The sequence below is a fragment of the Mandrillus leucophaeus genome, unplaced genomic scaffold, assembly GCF_000951045.1.
Source record: "Mandrillus leucophaeus isolate KB7577 unplaced genomic scaffold, Mleu.le_1.0 Scaffold43, whole genome shotgun sequence".
Lineage (NCBI taxonomy): Eukaryota > Metazoa > Chordata > Mammalia > Primates > Cercopithecidae > Mandrillus > Mandrillus leucophaeus.
Genome location: NW_012104587.1, coordinates 1,188,770 through 1,207,802, shown reverse-complemented (window position 1 = coordinate 1,207,802; position 19,033 = coordinate 1,188,770).

Below are 19,033 nucleotides of genomic sequence, written 5' to 3'. Positions count from 1 at the left end.
AGCTATTCTCTTGCCTCAGTCTCCCAAGTAGCTGGGATTACAGGCACCTACCACCATGCCCGGCTAATTTTTGTAGTTTTATTAGAAACGGGGTGTTCACTATGTTGGCCAGGTTGGTCTCAAACTCCTGACCTCAGGCCTCCTAAAGTGCTGGGATTACAGGCTTGGGGCCTCTTGTAACGTCCTCTCATCGTGCATTATCTGCAGGAGAGGTTCCACTTGCTCTTGACCTGAGGTGGCAGTGGAGTTCCAGCCCCGGCGGGGATGCCGAGCAGTCTCCTGACCAGCAGGTGGTGCTGTGGCGCAGCGGCAGAGAGCACCGCGGGCCGGTCCTGTTGAACATCTGCTGCTGCCTGACGTTTGTGGGTGACAGAGGCAGAGGAGCTTCAACCTGGAAGCCCTGGAATTCATTGCCACATACGGAGTGGGATGCCCATTTCCTGAAGATTAACTTTCACAGGGAAAAAGCTACTGCAGCCGGATCAGGACTCGGCCAGGGACTCAGATGAGCTTCTATGTGGTGGATGTGTAAGTCTCCAGATGAACTTCTGCTCTGCGTGCAGCCCTCACCCACCCGGCCCAGGCAGCACATCTGGATGGGAAATGTGCCCCTTGCTCTCCCTCTCTCCTTGTCCCTTCGCAGAACATGGACATGATGATTGGAGCTCTGGTATTCTTAGAATATGAGGCCACCTTGAGTATTGAAACCATGAACTGAGTAGGGTGAAATTCAGACACAGAAAAAGAGCCTGGAGCCTGGGAAATTGATTATTATGGAGTCAATGTACCAACTTTACAACAACTAGTTCCAGATTTCTTTTATATAAAAGAAGAGAAACCGGCCGAGCACGGTGGCTCACGCCTGAAATCCCAGCACTTTGGGAGGCCGAGGCTGGTGGATCAGCTGAAGTTGGGAGTTTGAGACCAGCCTGGCCAACATGGTGAACCCCATCTCTACTAAAAATACAAAAGTAGCCAGGCATGGGGGCGTGCGCCTGTAATCACAGCTACTCTGGAGGCTGAGGTAGGAGAATGGCTTGAACCCTGGAGGTGGAGGTTGCAGTGAGCCGAGATCACACCATTGCACTCCAGACTGGGTAACAAGGGTGAAACTCCGTCTCAAAACAAAACAAAACAAAACAAAACAAAATACCACCATCTTGTTTATGTCAGTCATTTGGGTGTTATTTGTAGCCAAATATATTTCTAACTGATACATGTAGCCTGATACGGTTTGGATCTGTGTCCCAACCCAAATCTCATAGTGAAATGTAATCCTCAGTGCTGAAGGTGGGGCCTGGTAGGAGGTGATTGGATCATGGGGGTGGTTTCTCATAGTTTAACGTCATTTCTCCTTGGTGCTGTTGTCACAATAGTGAGTTCTCGTGCGATCTGGTTGTTTAAAAGTGTGTGGCCTTCCCCCCAACTTGGTCCTGCTCCTGCCATGTAAGATGCCTGTTCCCACTTTGGCTTCCACCATGTCTAAAAGCTCCCTGAAACCTCAAAGCAGATGCCACCAGCTTCCAGTGCAGCCTGCAGAACTGTGAGTCAATTAAACCTCTTTTCTTTATAAATTACCCAGTCTCAGGTATTTCTTTATAGCAGTGTGAGAATGGACTAATACGTAGCCTAATACGACTTGCCACACAAAAACTTTCTGTGAACAGAATCTTAAAGAAAGAACTTCAGTAAGAAGAGAAATAAAACCAGAATGCTGATATGAGAGGTGTGGGAAAGCAAATATTTTAGTAAAGTTTATTGTATTCCAAGAAAGCAAGATCTAAAAAAGGAGAAAGTGAACTGAGACAACCAGGGATTAATTTTAGATGTTGTAAAATGGTGAGGATGGAGGTATAATGTAGAAGTGATTGAAGGGAGGTGAGACTGAGCTAGTGCACTTGTTTTATTTGGGGAACAACACAGGTACTAATAAGTTAAAGGATTGATGGAAAATTAAACCTATATATATAGGAACAGCTCCAGTCTGCAGCTCCCAGCGAGATCAATGCAGAAAGCGGGTGATTTCTGCATTTCCAACTGAGTTACCTGGCTCATCTCATTGGGACTGGCTAGACAGTGGGTGCAGCCCACGGAGGGTGAGCTGAAGCAGGGTGGGGCGTCACCCCACCAGGGAAGCGCAAGGCATCAGGGAACTCCCTCCCCTAGCCAAGGGAAGCTGTGAGGGACTGTGACATGAAGAATGGTGCACTCTGGCCCAGATACTATGCTTTTCCCATGGTCTTTGCAATCCACAGACCAGGAGATTCCTTTGGGTGCCTATGCCACCAGGTCCCTGGGTTTCAAGCATGAAACTGGGCAGCTGTTTGGGCAGATGCCGAGCTAGCTGCAGGAGTTTTTTTTTTTTTTTCCATACCTCAGTGGCACCTGGAGTGCCAGTGAGACAGAACCATTCAATCCCCTGGGAAGGGGGCTGAAGCCAGGGGGCCAAGTGGTCTAGCTCAGTGGATCCCACCCCCGTGGAACCCAGTAAGCTAAGTTTCACTGGCTTGGAGTTCTCTCTGCCAGCACAGCAGTCTACAGTCAGTCTGGGACACTTGAGCTTGGTCAGGGGAGGGGCATCCGCGATTACTGAGGCTTGAGTAGGTGGTTTTCCCCTCACAATGTAAACAAAACCAGGCCTCCACAGCTCAGCAAGGCCACTGCAGCCATACTGCCTCTTTAGATTCCTCCTCTCTGGGCAGGGCATCTCTGAAAAAAAGGCAGCAGCCCCAGTCAGGGACTTATAGATAAAATCCCCATCTCCCTCGGACAGAACACCTGGAGGAAGGGGCAGCTGTGGGCACAGCTTCAGCAAACTTATACGTCCCTGCCTACCAGCTCTGAAGAGAGCAGTGGATCTGCCAACACAGCGTTCGAGCTCTGCTAAGGGTCAGACTGCCTCCTCAAGTGGGTTCCTGACTCCTGTGTCTCCTGACTGGGAGACACCTCCCAGCAGGGACTGACAGACTCCTCATACAGGAGAGCTCTGGCTGGCATCTGGCAGGTGCCCTTCCAGGACGAAGCTTCCAGAGGAAGGAACAGGCAGCAATCTTTGCTGTTCTGTAGTCTCTGCTGGTGATACCCAGGCAAACAGGCTCTGGAGTGGACCTCCAGCAAACTCCAGCAGACCTGCAGCAGAGGGGCCTGAGTGTTAGAAGGAAAACTAACAAACAGAAAGGAAGAGCATCAACATCAACTAAAAGGATGTCCACTCAGAAACCCTGTCTGAAGGTCATCAACATCAAAGACCAAATGTGGATAAATCCACGAAGATGGGGAGAAACCAGCACAAAAAGTCTGACAATTCCAAAAACCAGAACACCTCTTCTCCTCCAAAGGATCACAACTTCTTGCCAGCAAGGGAACAAAACTGGACAGAGATTGAGTTTGATGAGTTGACAGAAGTAGGCTTCAGAAGGTGGGTAATAACGAACTCCTCTTAGCTAAAGGAGCATGTTCTAATCCAATGCAAGGAAGCTAAGAACCTTGAAAAAAGTTAGAGGGAAAATAAACAAACAAAATAAAAGGTTAGAGGAATTGCTAACTAGAAAGTAGTTTAGAGAAGAACATAAATGACCTGATGGAGCTGAAAAACACAGCATGAGAACTTTGTGAAGCATACACAAGTATCAGTAGATGAATCAACCAAGCAGAAGAAAGGATATCAGAGATTGAAGATCAACTTAATGAAATAAAGCATGAAGACAAGATTAGAGGAAAAAAATGAAAAAGAATGAATAAAGCTCCAAGAATTGTGGGACTATGTGAAAAGACCAAGCCTACATTTGATTGGCATACCTGAAAGTGATAGGGAGAATGGAACGAATTTGGAAAACACTCTTCAGGATATTATCCAGGAGAACTTCCCGAACCTAGCAAGACAGGCCAACATTCAAATTCAGGAAATACAGAGAACAACACAAAGATACTCCTCGAGAAGAGCAACCCCAAGACACATAATTGTCAGATTTGCCAAGTTTGAAATGAAGGAAAAAGTGTTAAGGGCAGCCAGAGAGAAAGGTCGAGTTACCCACAAAGGGAAGTCCATCAGACTAACAGTGGATCTCTCTGCAGAAACCCTACAAGCCAGAAGACAGTGGGGGCCAATATTCAACATTCTTAAAGAAAAGAATTTTCAACCCAGAATTTCATATCCAGCCAAACTAAGCTTCATAAGTGAAGGAGAAATAAAATCCTTTACAAACAAGCAAATGCTGACAGATTTTATCACCACCAGGCCTGCCTTACAAGGGCTCCTGAAGGAAGCACTAAACAGGGGAAGGAACAACCGGAAGCAGCCACTGCAAAAATATACCAAATTGTAAAGCCCATAGACACTATGAAGAAATTGCATCAACTAACGAGCAAAATAACCAGCTAGCATCATAATAACAGGACCAAATCCACACATAACAATATTAACCTTAAATATAAATGGGCTAAATGCCCCAGTTAAAAGACATTAACTGGAAAATTGGAAAAAGAGTCAAAATCCATCAGTATGCTGTATTCAGGAGACCCATCTCATGTGCAAAGGCACACATAGGCTCAAAATAAAGGGATGAAGGAATATTTACCAAGCAAATGGAAAGCAAAAAAAATCAGGGGTTGCAACCCTGGTCTCTGATAAAACAGACTTTAAACCAACAAAGATCAAAAGAGACAAGGAGGGGCATTGCACAATGGTAAATGAATCAATGCAACAAGAAGAGCTAACTATCCTAAATATGTATGCACCCAATACAGGAGCACCCAGATTCATAAAGCAAGTTCTTAGAGACCTAAAAAGAGACTTAGACTCCCATACAAAAATAGTGGGAGACTTTAACCCCTCACGTCAGTGTTAGACAGATCAACAAGGCAGAAGGTTAACAAGGATATTCAGGACTTGAACTCAGCTCTGGACCAAGTGGACCTAATAAACATCTACAGAACCCTCCACCCCAAATCAACAGAATATACATTCTTCTCAGCACCACATTGCACTTATTCTAAAATTGACCACCTAATTGGAAGTAAAACACTCCTCAGCAAATGCAAAAGAATGGAAATAATAACAAACAGTCTCTCAGACCACAGTGCAATCAAATTAGAACTCAGGATTAAGAAACTCACTCAAAACTGCACAACTACGTGGAAACTGAACAACCTGCGCCTGAATGGCTGTTGGGTAAATAATGAAATTAAGGCAGAAAATAATAAGTATTTGTGCAGGGAGTGCCCTGTTTTTTCCAGGTAGTCTGTCACAGCTTCCCTTGGCTAGGAAAGGGAAATCCCCTGACCCCTTGCACTTCCCAGGTGAGATGACACCCTGCCCTGCTTCAGCTCAACCTCTGTGGGCTGCACCCACTGTCCAACCAGTCCCAGTGAGATGAACCAGGTACCTCAGTTGGAAATGCAGAAATCACCGGTCTTCTGCATCAATCATGCTGGGAGCTGCAGACCAGAGCTCTTCCTATTTGGCCATTTTGGAACACTCCCTGTGGGTTGACTTTTTACTCTGCTGACTGTTTCTTTTGCTGTGCAAAAGCTCTTTAGTTTAATGAAGTCCCAATGATTTATCTTCGTTTTCATTGCATTTGCTTTTGAGTTCTTGGTCATAACGTCCTTGCCTAAGCCATTGTCTAGAAGGGTTTCTCCAATGTTATCTTCTCAAATTTTTATAGTTCAGGTCTTGGATTTAAGTCCTTAATCCATCTTGAGTTGATTTTTGTATAAGGTGAGAAATTAGAATCCAGTTTCATTCTCCTACATGTGGCTAGCCAATTATCCCAGCACTATTTGTTGACTAGGGTGTCCTTTTTGCATTTTATGGGTTTTTTTTTTCTTTGTCAAAGATCAGTTGGCTGTAAGTATTTGGGTTTATTTCTGCATTGTCTATTCTGTTCTATTAGTCTATGTGCCTATTTTCATACCAGTACCATGCTGTTTTGGTGACTATGGCCTTATAGTACAGTTTGAAATCAGGTAATGTGATGGCTCCAGATTTGTTATTTATTTTTTTTATTTTGAGATGGAGTCTTGCTCTGTCACCCAGGCTGGAGTGCAGCGTTGTGATCTCAGCTCACTGCAAGTCCTGCCTCCCAGGTTCTTGCCATTCTCCTGCCTCAGCCTCCCTAGTAGCTGTTCTTTTTGCTTAGTCTTGCTGTGGTCATCGGGGCTCTTTCTTGGTTCCATATTACTTTTAATATTGTTTTTTCTAATTCTGTGAAGAATGATGGTGGTATTTTGATGAGAATTGCATTGAATTTATAGATTGCTTTTGGCAGTGTGGTCATTTTCTTAATGTTGATTCTACCTATCCATGAGCATGGGATATGTTTCCATTTGTTTGGTGTCATCTGTGCTTTCTTTCAGCAGTGTTTTGTAGTTTTGCTTGCAGAGGTCTTTCACCTCCTTGGCTAGCTATATTCCTTGTATTTTATTTTATTTTTTGCGGCTATTGTAAATGTAATTGAGTTCTCAACTTGATTCTCAGCTTCGTCAATGGTGTGTAGAAAAGCTGCTGATTTGTGTACATTAATTTTGTATCTGGAAGCTTTGCTGAATCTTTTTATTAGTTCTATGAGCTTTCTGGAAGAATCTTCAGGGTTTTGTAGGTAAACAATCATATCATTAGCAAACAGTGACAGTTTAACTTCCTGTTTACCAATTTGGATGCCCTTTATTTCTTTCTCTTGTCTGATTTCTCTGGCTAGGATTTCCAGTACCATGTTGAAGGGGAGTGGTGAGAGTGGGCATCCTTGTTTTGTTCCAGTTCTCAGAGGGAATGCTTTAAAAATTTCCCCATTCAGTATTATGTTGGCTGTGGTTTTGTCATAGATGGCTTTTATTATATTAAAGTATGTCCCTTGTATGCCAATTTTGCTGAGAGTTTTATTCATTAAAAGATGTTGGATTTTGTCAGATGATTTTTCTGCATCTATTGAGATATCATGTGATTTTTGTTTTAATTCTGTTTATGTAGTTTATCACATTTATTGACTTGTGTATGTTAAAACATCCCTGCATCCCTGATATGAAACCCACTTGATCAAGTACCTTTTAGATATGTTGTTCAATTCAGTTAGCTAGTATTTTGTTGAGGATTTTAGAATTTATGTTCATCAGGGGTATTTGTCTGTAGTTTTCTTTTTCTGTTTTGTCCTTTACTGGTTTTGGTGTTAGGGTGATACTGGCTTCATAGGATAATTTAGGGTGGTTTCCTTCTTTCTCTGTCTTGTGGAATAGTGTCAATAGAATTGGTACCAATTCTTTGAATATCTGGTAGAATTCTGCAGTGAATCCATCTGGTTTTGGACTTTTTTTGTTGGTAAATTTAAAATTATTATTTCAATCTCACTGCTTGTTATTGGTCTGTTCAGGGTAGCTAATCCTTTCTGATTTAAACTAGAAGGCTTCCATCTTTTCAGGAATTTGTCCATCTCTTCTAGGTTTTCTAGTTTATGTGTGTAAAGGTGTTCATAGTAGCCTTGAATGATCTTTTGTATTTCTGGGGTATCAGTTGTAATATCTCTTGTTTCGTTTCTTATTAAGCTTGTTTGGATTTTCTCCCTTCTTTTCTTGGTTAATCTTGCTAATGGTCTGTCAATTTTATTTATCTTTTCAAATAACCAGCTTGTTGTTTCATTTATCTTTTACATTTTTTTGTTTCAATCTCATTTAGTTCTGCTCTGATCTTTGTTATTTCCTTTCTTCTGCTGGTTTTGGGTTTGGTTTGTTATTTTTTCTCTAGTTCCTTGCGATGTGACCTTAGATTGCTGTTGGTGGTCTTTCAGACTTTTTGATGTAGGCATTTATGGCTATGAACTTTCCTCTCAGAACCGCCTTTGCTGTATCTCAGAGGTTTTGATAGGTTGCGTTACTCTTGTCATTCAGTTTGAAGAATATTTAAATTTCCATCTTGGTTTCATTTTTGACCCAATGATCATTTAGGAGCAAGTCATTTAATTTGCATGTATTTGCATGATTTCAAAGGTTCCTTTTGGAGTTGATTTCCAATTTTATTCCACTGTGGCCTGAGAGAGTTCTTGGTATGGTTTCAATTTTTCTTAAATTTATTGAGGCTCGTTTTGTGGTCTATCATATGGTCTATCTTGGAGAAAGTTCCATGCACTGTTGAATAGAATGTATATTCTGTTGTTGTTGAATGGAATGTTCTTTAAATATCTGTTAAGTCAGTTTTTCCCAGGGTATTGTTTAAATCCACCATTTCTTTGTTGACTTTCTGTCTTGATGAACTGTCTGGTGCTGTCAGTGGAGTATTGAAGTTGCCCAGCATTATTGTGTTGCTGTCTATCTCATTTCTTAGGTCTATTAGTAATTGTTTTATAAATGTGGAAACTCCAGTGTTAGGTGCATGCATGTTTAGGATTGTGATATTTTTCTGTTAGACAAGGCCTTTTCCATTATATAATGTCCCTCTTTGTCTTTTTTCACTGCTGTTGCTTTAAAGTTTGTTTTGTTTGACATAAGAATAGCTACTTCTGCTTGCTTTTGGTGTCCATTTGCCTGAAATATCTTTTTCCATTCATTTACCTTAAGTTCATGGGAGTCCTTATATGTTAGGTGAGACTCTTGAAGGCAGCAGATAGTTGGTTGGTGAATTCTTATCTATTCTGCACTTCTGTGTCTTTTAAGTGAATCATTAAGGCCATTTACATTCAATGTTAGTATTGAGATGTGAGGTATCATTTCTTTCATCATGCTATTTGTTGCCTGTATTTCTTGATTTTTTGTTTTTGTTTCTTAAAGTGTATTTTTGTTTGTTTTACAGGTCCTATGAGAAGTATGCTTTAAAGAGATTCTGTTTTGATATGTTTCCAGGATTTGTTTCAAGATTTAGAGCTCCTTTTAGCAGTTCTTGTAGTGGTAGCTTGGTAATGACAAATTCTCTCAGCATTTGTTTGTCTGAAAAAGACTGTATCTTTCCTTCAAATATGAAGCTTAGTTTCACTGGATACAAAATTCTTGCCTCACAATTGTTTTGTTTGAGAAGGCTGAAGATAGGCCCCCAATCCTTTCTAATTTGTAGGATTTCTGCGGAGAAATTTGCTATTAATCTGATAGGTTTTCTTTTATAGGTTACCTGGTGCTTTTGCCTCAGAGCACTTAAAATTTGTTCCATTGTCTTAACTTTAGATAACCTTTAGATGACAATATTCCTAGGCAATAATATTTTTGTGATGAATTTCCCAGGTATTCTATGTGCTTCTTGGATTTGGATGTCTAGGTCTCTAGCAAGTCGGGGGAAGTTTTTCTCAATTATTCTCTCAAATATGTTTTCCAAACTTAGATTTCTCTTCTTCCTCAGGAATGCAAATTATTCTTAGGTTTAATTGTTTAACATAATTCCAGTGTTCTTAAAGGTTGTGTCCATATTTTCTTATTCCTTTTTTTTGCTTTTGTTGGATTATTTCAAAGACCTTGTCTTCGAGCTCTGAATTTCTTTCTTCTGCTTGTTTGATTCTATTGCTGAGACTTTCCAGAGCATTTTACATTTCTATAAGTGTGTCCATTGTTTCCTGAAGTTTTGATTGTTTTTTATTTATGCTACCTATTTCCTTGAATATTTCTCCCTTCACTTCTTATATTATTTTTTGGATTTCCTTACATTGGGTTTTGCCTTTTTCTGGTGCCTCCCTGATTAGCATAATAACTAACCTTCTGAAATCTATTTCAGGTAAATCAGGGATTTCTTTTTGGTTTGGGTGCATTGCTGATGAGCTACTGTGGTTTTTTGAAGGTGATAAATAATCTTGTTTTGTCATATTGCCAGAGCTGGTTTCCTGGTTTCTTCTCATTTGGGTAGGCTGTGTCAGAGGGAAGGTCTAGGGCTGAAGGCTGTTGCTCAGATTCTTTTGTCCCATGGGGTGTTCCTTGATGCAGTACTCTCCCCCTTTTCCTATGAATGTGGCTTCCTGAGAGCTGAGCTGTAGTGATTGTTATCTCTCTTCTGGATCTAGCCACCAAGCAAGTCTACCAGGCTCTGGGCTGCTACTGGGGGTTGTCTGCAGAGAGTCCTATGATATGAACCGTCTGTGGTTCTCTCAGCCGTAGATACCAGCACCTGTTCCGGTGAAGGTGGCAATGGAGTGAAATGGACTATGTGAGGGTTCTTAGCTTTGTTGATTTAATGCACTACTTTTGTGCTGGTTGGCCTCCTGCCAGGAGGTGGTGCTTTCCAGAGAGTATCAGCTGTGGTGGTGTGGGGAGGAGCAGGTGGTGGGTGGGGCCCTAGAACTCCCAAGAGTATATGCCCTTTGTCTTCAGGTACCAGGGTGGGAAGGGAAGGACCATTGTGTGGATGCAAGGCTAGACATGTCTGAGCTCAGACTCTCCTTCAGCAGGTCTTGCTGCAGCTGCTGTGGGGGATGGCGGGGAGCTTTCCAGGTCAATGGAGTTACGTTCCTAGGAGGATTATGACTGTCTCTACTGTGTCATGCAGGTTGTCAGGGAAGTGGGGGAAAGTTGGCAGTCAAAGGCCCCATGACTTTCCTTCTTCCTCCACCTGCGGACTCTGCATACCAGATTCAGGCCCTCCCCAGAGTTGTGGCCAGGAGGTTTCTTGATTAGCTCAAATTGTTATCAAGTTCAGCTGGAGATTTCCTACTCCTTGTGGCCTTTTCCGAGTGCTTCTGGCCATCCTCCCAAAGGACCCCTGTGAGACCAGGAAAAAACGGCTTGTTAGGGGACCCAGCAAGCTCCCAGGGCTTTTTCCACTGCTTGCTCTACTTCTGTATTTTACTCACCTCTCTAAACCGACCCAGCTTCAGGTAAGGTCGAAATCGTCTATGTAATCTAGGCATTCAGTTTTCCCAGGAGGGGTGTGTGTTTGGGGTGGATGATCTCCCCTTTGAATTTGAATAAATCAGATTTCCTGATTTATTCGTGCAGTCATTCTGGAGCAAAAATTCACGATGTGAGCCTCCACATGCTGCTCTGTCCATCCACGTTGGAGCTGCAGTCTAGTCCTGCCTCCTGTTTTTCATGATCTCCAAGATTGTGTTGCTGAATTTTGTGTATCTCTATTCCTTGATTCTACCTTTCACCTAACTTACTCAGAATCTTAGTAGTGACCCTTTTGTTGGATTGAATCACAGAATCTGAGGCCTACTCCGCCAAAAATGATTCGTAAACCAGTGTTTCAATTTCTAATTATATGGAGAAATGGGAGGGCCAAGAAGGTTGAAAATTAATGTCCTTGGGACAGCTCATTCTCCTGTTAGGGAAACTAACTTAGAAACCCAAATTAAGTTAGAAACTAGTCTAGGTTCCAGCAAAGCAGACTAATGTGAACTCCAGTGGTATTAATACGTTTATCTAATATTTAGTGAGCATTCGCCATGAACGAAGCATGATTTTGGGTTGTTTGTTGGCTGCAGAGTTGAGTCACTGATGAAGTCCACCTCTTTGAATGAGGATTTTGTTCATAGGGATTATGGACCAGCAGATATGATGCTGCCAGTCCCTGTCTCAGAATCCATTATTCTTTGGATATTGACTATCCTCACCGTTGTCACTGTTATCCCTGAAATTGAGTGATAGTTCCCATTTCCCACACTAATTTAAAATGTTTTTTTCTGTGGGTGTTTTGAGTTTTCTTTTTTTAAGTTGTTTGCCATCCTTTGTTTTCATAAATATAAAGTTGTCCAAATTGTGGCGAAGAATTGTCATTTTCTTTATATATTTTTTCTATTTCCTGTGTATTTTTCTCACCTTTTCTTCTTTACCCCCAATCCTCTGAGGAAAGTCTATCTCTGTCCTGGTTGAGGTATTTTTGTTCCCTGATCCACTGGAGTCCCTGGCATCATCCGAGTCCCTGGCATCATCCACAGTCCCTAGCATGGGAGGTGCTCTGCAGTTTAGGACACTAAAGGCCTTGGTCCGTTTTTACTGCAATCTAGGACAGGCACTAATGCTTATGTTTGCATGTGGGTAGAAGGTGGATATGCTGACAATGGTCAGAAGAAGACATCAGGACTTTTATAAACCAGTGAAGTGGTTATTTTGTTCGTTAGTGGAGATGTGGAAAGTAGATTCTATATCCTTCCTTAGTGAATCTCTGGCAGCTGAAAAATCACCAATCATTGATCCTTGACTCACAACATCCTCCATTACCAGTGGTGAGCAAACCACAGATGCCAGACTTGCAGGAATTTCGAATGACTTCTTATTGACTAGATGCCAAACCACTCAAGATTTCTAGTCCACAATGAGCTTGTAGCACACCCCAACAAACTTCTCCTCAAATAACTGCTATCTTGTTCTAACTCACAAGAGAGGTCTTGTGTGCCTCTCTAAATGGATCCAGAATGGCTGGGTGCGGTGGCTCATCCCTGTAATTCGAGCACTTTGGGAGGCTGAGGTGGGTGGATTACGTGAGGTCAGGAGTTTAACACCAGCCTGGCTAACACGGTGAAACCCTGTCTCTACTAAAAATACAAAAATTAGCCAGGCGTGGTGGCAGGCACCTGTAATCCCAGCTACTCCGGAGGCTGAGGCAGGAGAATCGCTTGAACCTGGGAGGCAGAGGTTGCAGTGAGCTGAGATCGTGCCATTGCACTCCAGCCTGGGTGACAAGAGCAAAAAAAAAAACCCCAAAACAAAACAAAACAAAAAATCCCAAAAAAACCACTCCATCTCAAAATAAATAAATAAATAAATAAATAAATAAATAAATCGATCCAGAGATTTCACAGGAACTTAATTCCTCCCTGGCACTTAGAATTCAGGGAGTATTTACTTCATGCCTGGTTATTGTCAACCCCCTCATCACACCTGCCTACACACACACACACACACACACACACACACACACACAGGCTGAATCCTATTCCCTAGACAGAAGGAATGGCTGTTTCACCAACTTTGGTTTCACCCACTTATAGTTTCTCTCCTACCCCAGAAGTCCGTGTTGCTCAGTTCTCAGAATGCACTGCAATCAGGTCTTCCTGTTTTCATCGTGTGCAAAGTTGCTGAAGGCTGACTGTTATTCCAGCCTAGATCCTTCCTTCATTTCTTTTCATATCACATCCCCCACAAACCCACCCCTGAGTGCCCCTCTGGTTTAGGTAATCATTTTCCATGTTCTCGTAATTTTTGGATCGCAGCTCTATTCAAGCACTGAGCTCACCTAAATAGAATACTTTTGTGGGTGTTCAATTGCATTCAGTACAATAGTGACTAAGGGATATCTTTATGGATCTGCCTCTCCCAGGAGATTGGTGTCTTTGGGTGCATAAATGTGTTTTTTAAATTTTCAAATCACCAAGTCTAGCAGCAGGACTGGAATAATGAGGTCTCCTTGAACTGACCATGAGTGTGAACCTCAAGGTGGTGCCATTTGTCTAAAATCTGGAATCTCCTTGAACATTTGCAAGATGCCATCAGTCACTAGGGGGAGACCTTACTCCCATACCCAGATGCAAAGCTCAAAGTGATTAAAATGAAATGATAGTTTTGCTGGGTTCTATGTGATCAAAACGACTGACCAGCTTTTCTCTTTTGGTCAAAAGAGGGTTTTGCATTCTCCTGGCAGGTGTATCTAAGGGCTGTCTCCTTGGATTTCACACTTATGGAGAAAGGAATAAGAAAATATGGGCAAAAGGGCACAGAAACATGAATTTCACATGTTCTCACTCATACATGGGAGATGAAAAAGTTGATCTTATGGAGTTAGAAAGTTGAATGAGGTGGAAAGTGTGAGGAATGAAGAGAGGTTGGTTAATGGGTGCAAGACATAGTTTGAAACAAGGAACACATTCTAATATTCAGTAGCACAGTAGGGTGACTCTAGTTAACAATAATTAATTTATATTTCAAAATAGCTAAAAGATTGAAATGTTCCCAACATTAAAAATGCTAAATCTTTGAGATGTGAATGTTTTGGTTATCCCAATTTGATCATTAAACATTGTATGCATGTATCAAAATACTATTATATAGTCTGTATGACTTTTATCTAAAAAAAAGGTGTAGTCTTAATTTACCAAGGATAGAAAGATTCTATGTCCCCACCCCAAACTGACATAATCCATACTACATAGTCTATGCAGTCCAGAGTTGGAAAATTAGTTCCAGATCTCACAGCCTTGTTTTCACTGATTTGCCTCTTTTTCTCTTTCCTGTTTATCATGGGAGTATATTATGATGCTCAGTTCTTGCTTTCTTACAAATAGACATATTCTAACCTGTATTTTAAGCGCTGAGCTTATTTAATGCTGGAGAATGTTTCTATCCTGTTGCTACAACTTCTTTTCCTGAAATTATCTTCCTCTTTGTCACTACTACAAATCCAGAGAGATGAGTATTTCTAAGTACAGGAGCAAATTTCAAAAGGAGATTTCGAGGGAGTTGCTTTTGCTTTTAAAAATAGGTGGCTCTGACCGGGCACAGTGGCTGATGCCTGTTATCCCAGCACTTTGGGAGGCTGAGGCGGGCAAATCACTTAAGACCAAGAGTTCAAGACCAGCCTGGCAAAATGGTGAAATCCCGTCTCTACTAAAAATACAAAAATTAGCCAGGCACAGTGGCTGACACCTGTAATCCCAGCATTTTGGGAGGCCGAGGTGGGCGGATCATAAGGTTAGGAGATCCAGACCATCTTGACCAGCATAGTGAAACCCCGTCTCTACTAAAATACACACACACACACACACACACACACACACAAATTAGCCAGGCATAGTGGCACGTGCCTATAGTCCCACTTACTTGGGAGGCTGAGACAGGGGAATTGCTTGAACCCAGGAGGTGGAGGTTGCAGTGAGCTGAGATAGCGCCATTGCACTCCAGCCTGGCAACAGAGCAAGACTCCGTCTCAAAAATAAACAAACAAACAAATAAATAAATAAATAAATAAAGGTGGCTCTTGTGAGCTGGGCACATTGGCTCATGCCTATAATCCAAGCACTTTAGGGGGCCAAGGCTGGCAGATCACTTTGAGTTCAGGAGTTTGAGACCAACCTGGGCAACATGGCAAAACCCTATCTCTACAAAAAATACAAAAAAAAAAAAAAGAAAAAAAAATTAGCCGGGCATTGGCTGATCGTGCCTGTAGTCCCAGCTACTTGGGATGCTGAGGCTGGAGAATTGCTTGATCCTCGCATGTGGAGGTTGCAATGAGCTGCAATCACACCACTGCATTCCAGCCTGGGCAACAGAGTAAGACCCTGCTTCAAAAAAAAAGTAGCTCTTGCCTGTAATCCCAGCTACCTGGGAGCCTTGGCCCAGGGAATGCTTGAAGCCAGGAGTTTGAGAAAAGCCTGGGCAACATAGGAAGACTCTGTCACTTAAAAAAAAACCTGATAACAAAAACAAGAACAAAGAGAAACAACATCTCTTGGCCATAGGAGTCCCACGATTGTCACAGTTATCTGTCAAAGCACGTGACCACAATGGAAATCAACAAATAAAACATATCTCCTTAGAAAGGACGAAGACTGCAGCCTGAGCATGTGTTCAGTCTCTGACCATCCTCTTACGAAATCTCGAAAATTAACAAATTAAAACAATCACAAAGAACGAAGTGATAGACTGTACAGTGTGGTAGAAAGAAAACAGTGACAACATTTGATGAGAAAGTTTAAAATTTTCTGATAGAGAGCAGATAGCACGCACTCTACAGGGAAATAAGACTGGAGAAAACTTAAGTACAAATATATGCCGCAGAAAAAACCAACCTTTAGATAGAGGAGCTTTTGGTGGAAAAGAGGAAACAATGTTTAGGTCACAACTTGGATAATTATTGAAGCTGAACACAGGAAAGGATAAGAGTAGAAACATACAATCAGATACAAGCAGTTATTTCATTCCAGTTCCCTCTATCCTCCCTCAATAAGTGATTTTTCTCAATACAAGACAGGAGAACAAAGTGGACAATTGATTTTCCATAGCTACATTAACTCTCAAAATCAGGTGATCAAGCTGAAATAATGCAAGATCACTAAATAGTATGTAGTGCTAACTATCAAGGAAACATATATTAGCAAAAATACCATTGGTCAAGGGTGATGATCACATGGTTTTAAAGATGTGAGGATATTTATCCAGAAAATGTGAAACCTCAGGATCATCAAGTTTGGTAACTCATTAGTTCTCTTTGTAACTGGCAGGCAGTGCGACAGATAGCCTTACCCATGACAGGACTTCTCTCTTCCCTTTGTCATTCTGCAAACCACACATCTCCAAATCTACACTCATTTAAGATATTATTTTCCAGTATTTATCAGTTAGTGTCCAGTCAAGAAATAGAAAACGTTACAGGTAAACGTAACAGAGAAAATTTCATGCAGGAGTTGGTATTAGTGGTTTTGAAGGTTGCAGAAAAAAAAAGGGTTGTAAAGCATGCCCAGTATTTAATAACGGCAGAAAGACCCTATCACCCCAGGACTGGGAGAGAAAAAGAAAAATGGTGTTGCCCAGATCCTAACACCGTAGGTGAAGAGGAGGCTGCTCTTGCTGAAATTGGGCCACCTCAGCAGGAAAGGAAGACATCGCCGTGCACCCTTCCCTGCCGGGCTGCTGGGTGCTGCAGGCTCTGCTGCCATAATCACCGCAAGAGGCAATGTCAGAAGCAGAGAAACATGACTTCTGTCTCCTCCAGTCTTCCAGTCTCCCAGCAGTGCCTTCCACTGGAGAGCCCACAGGAGCCAGCTGCCACAAGGCTCTGGGGTGGGAAACACACAGACCTTGTGTTTTAGCAATGAGGAGACGCACTAGAAAAAACAAATCTGGAGCTACAAAATATGAGCCCTATCTGACATCCCATGATTGTAATCTAGAGTCTTGGTCTTAATTTTTCAGCCACTTGGAGGCCATTTGTCTGACCTATTGAAGAGTTAATAGCTGGAAAGTTTGTTGCCTATAAGCAACAGAGCCAATAACATTAAGAAGACCAATAACAGATAGCACAAAAGGATTTTAGTGTTTCTTTCAATGCAATAGACTGTTGGGGAGGAAAGGCCTTTCTAGTGAGTAAACTGTCAAGTTCACCAAAGTAAACTCTCTAGGAACACACAGTGAGGATCAGTCCATGACTTCCCTGGTTTATCTCACATATCCTGAGGTTATTTGCTCTGCTTCCCCACGCAGTTCTTTCAAAATTTATGAAACACGTCATTAGACCTATTGTGGGTGCCACAGGGCAACTGCTTTCCTCTCCAGAACAAGATGGAGAAAATCTACATAATTTCATCATCCTAAGTGGCACCTGTTATTACAGGGGACTAAAACATCTCTCTTTGGTGTGGTACCTCTGATGTGACTGTGGTTTGCTGTCCTCATGTGTGTTGTTCACATGTGGGGCTAACTTACTAAGACATGTAGGTACTTCAAGTATGAGCTAGCACACCTTGTGGACTGTAGGGATGATCAAGAAGAGGTGTGAGGACCTGGCCCAGTTCTTTGTGAGGCAGTTCAGAGAACTTTATGTGGAAGAGGAGGTGGAAATGAGAACCACAGTGACCACCTGATAAGTGTATGTTCAAAGTCCTTGGACATTAGGATCTTAATTGATCCTCTAAATCTTTCCATCTTTTAGAAAGATGTTCACCAGTTTGAAGACCAATCCCTAGAGAATCCCTGGGTAGTAACATCAGGCAGAAGGACCCCAGATCCAAAACATCCTGATGAGGACACAAGTCCAAGGACTCTGTGTGCTTTGGGGATCAATAATATTTACTCCACACCCCTCCCTTAGACATAGGTCCAGGATTTATTATTAAGGGTATTCACAACAACATAATAATAGTGACTTTGATCTTACCATCAAACAATAAATTATGTTATGAAAAAGTAATAATCCTACCTGTAGGAAATGTCAATAGAACCAGAACTGGATTCTGAAGCACTCTCTGTTAGCCCTCAGGGGACACGAACATTCCCTGTAGGCAGAATTGGTTAGATTCGGTTTGATATTTTAGTTGAGGAAGACTGATTGGTTAATTCACTTTCTTTGACTTATTATTTATATTTTTCTTTGGGTACAAAACTATAGGAATTGACATTTAGTTCTCAGATGCTGTGATGTGTCTTTTTCCTTATTAATTCTTTTTTTTCTTATGCAAATCCTGTGATGTGGAAATTGCTTTTATCACCTGGTTTTTAAAAAGTTATGACTGCAAGGTTAAGCCACTTGCTGGAGAACTCACAAGTAGAAAATGCCAGAGCTGAGCTTGAGCAGGTAGTCTAGTCCCAAAATCAGCTTCTTACCCCTCAATTGATGGGTATGTGCTAATTTTGAAAAATCCGAGCAGTGCTTCAGAATTAAACAAAACGTCCGACTGCCCTAGGAAGATTCTGTTAGACAGATGCTAGCAAGGTTGCCGAGAGAAGAGAATGCTAATTCACTGTTGGTGGGAATGTAAATTAGTTTAGCCATTGTGGAGATCAGTGTGGCAATTCCTCAAAGAGCTAAAAACAGAACTACCATTTGACCTAGCAATCCCATTACTGGTATGCACCCAAAAGAAAATAAATCTTTCTATCATAAAGACACATGCACATATATGTTCATTGTGGCACTATTCACAATAGCAAAGACATGGAACCAACCTAAATGTCCATCAATGGCAGACTGGATAAAGACAATGTGGTACATATACACCATGGTATATTATGAAGCCATAAAAAAGAATGAGGTCATGTCCTTTCCAGGAACATGGATGGAGCTGGAGGCTATTATCTTTAGCAAACTAATGCAGGGGGAGAAAAAGACAAATACTGCCTGTTCTCACTTATAAGTGGGAGCCAAATGATGAGAACACATGGACAAATAGAGGGGAACAACAGACAGTGGGCCCAACTTGGAGGATGGGTGGAGGGAGAGGACCAGAAAAAATAACGCTAAGTACTAAGCTTAATACCAGAGTGTGGCCAGGCACGGTGGCTCAAGCCTGTAATCCCAGCACTTTGGGAGGCCGAGGCGGGCGAATCACAAGGTCAGGAGATCGAGACCATCCTGGCTAACATGGTGAAACCCCGTCTCTACTAAAAAATACAAGAAAATTAGCTGGGCGTGGTGGCAGGCGCC